A 2,135-nucleotide genomic window follows, 5' to 3' on the forward strand; every position below is an offset into this window, starting at 1 on the left:
AAACGTTTTGATTCAACCATTTATTCACCAAAAAGTTCCACTTTGAATAATTTGCACAGATCTTAAATCGTGCTAAGAGCAACTCCAAGAGTCTCTCTAAAAAATCTTCCCCAAAATTATGTATTGGGGGTGTTCATAAAATATTTTTTCCCTAAAATCATATCATACCACAACAGATCCCTAATGCTAACCTCCCCAATAGTTCAAAATAGACCACATTAGCATGAATGGGCCCATTAGTTGGGCCGGCCTCCTCTCCCCCTCACGTGAACTCACTCCCTCACGATTTCCTCCTGTCGCCCTCCAACTTTGCTGCCAGTTATCCCGTCACCCTCCATACGCCGCACAGTAGTTTGCTGCCGCGTGTAGCCGTGAAACTTGTTGTCGGGTTCTACAATTCGAATTGAAGACCGGTAAAATGGATTCGTTATGAGTCGATGAAGCTTTTCTATGCAATTGGTGATGGATTCGTCATTAGATGATGATGATGATGATGATGATGATGATGAATTTTTCTTCTCTGTTGCTCATGTGGTCATGGATGCGGATGAGTCCGATGATGAAACAAAACATCATGGTTCTACCCATGGGCATCGACTTATCACTCTCATAATACAAGCAAGAATGTTACTCATGCTGACATATATGTGCATTGTTGCTCTTTTTACATGAATTTGGAATTCCATTGTGACTGCCTCTTCCTTTTGCAACAAACTTTGGACAGAGAAAATACAAAGTGATAGACAAATTTAGCATGGAAATAACTGTGAGAACACCCCACATCAATTTCCTTCAATTTATAGATCTTAAATGTCAATCATATTACAACTTACAAATCAGCAACCTACGATCACAATTGGATCTGCCATCCATACACAATTTGATTAGTGCACAATGTTCAAATAATTTATAATCTACAATCATAAACACAATTCATCCTGTCAGGATCAGTGTTGCTTGACGCCAGCAGCTTCTCAGCTAGGTTCGTCAGCTGTGTCTCTTCTTTCACCTCCAATGTTTACCTACATAAAAAAAGGACACATCAATTTAGTTATGGGGCAATTTACCTGGTACACCAATCATGTGGCACTTGTTCCTTTAACCTCAGTAAGCTAAAAGTCTAACCATTCCGGCCTCTTTGTTGTCACAACAAACTGATTAGAGTCGCCCATGCACTACCTTTGATCTCTGGTCAGAAATAAAATACTATAGAAAAATGAAAATAAATTCTTGTCAATATGCTGATGCTCCTATGACTTGTGCATCCGGTCGAGGTAGTCGGGCTCGTAGAGGACATGTCCGGGTCATCCCTGCTCGCCCACACGGCGACTGCAGTGCCGTGGTGGTCCTGCGCCACCATGCTCCTCCCGACCACGCATCCGCCAAGTCTTGCGGAAGCACCGACTGGACCGGCAGCTGCGAGGTTTGAAGCCACATTCCACGTGGTGCTGGTGGCCTCTGCAAGTTGCTTTTTGAAGCACATCTGTATGGCTCGTTGATAAGTTGCCCCTGCATTTTTTAGTCCGAAGGACATTGTTTTGTAGCAGAAAGCTCCGAAAGGTGTGATGAAAGTTGTTTTGGCTTGATCTTCTTCCTTGAGGCTTACCTGATGATAGCTCGAGTAGCAGTCGAGAAAACATAGTAAAGCACATCCAGTGGTGGAGTCGACCACCTGATTGATCTTGGGGAGTCCGAAAGGGTCTTTTGGACAGTGCTTGTTGAGGTCGGTGTAGTCGAGCACATCCTCCACTCGTTGTTTTTCTTACGCACGAGTACGGGATTTGCTAGCCAGTTAGGGTGAAAGACTTCTTTGATGAACCATGCCGTGAGTAGCTTGGCCAATTCTTTCTTGATTGCTTCTCGTCTGTCTTGAGCGAATCTGCGAAGTCGATGCCGTTTTTGGGTGGCTTTGGGATCAACATTTAGAGAGTGCTCGATCAGCTCCTTGGGCACACCTGGAATGTCAGTCGGTTTTCAGGCGAAGATATTGTGGTTAGCGCGAAGGAAACTGACGAGCGCGGATTCCTATTTAGGATCTAGCCCTGTTCCGATCAGGGCTATCTTGGAAGGGTCTCCCGTCTGGAGGTCGACTGGTTTGAAGTCTTGCTCGTTGGTTTTTTTGAGTTGTAGACCCC

This window comes from Setaria italica, chromosome II (genome assembly GCF_000263155.2).
Source record: "Setaria italica strain Yugu1 chromosome II, Setaria_italica_v2.0, whole genome shotgun sequence".
Taxonomy (NCBI): Eukaryota; Viridiplantae; Streptophyta; class Magnoliopsida; order Poales; family Poaceae; genus Setaria; species Setaria italica.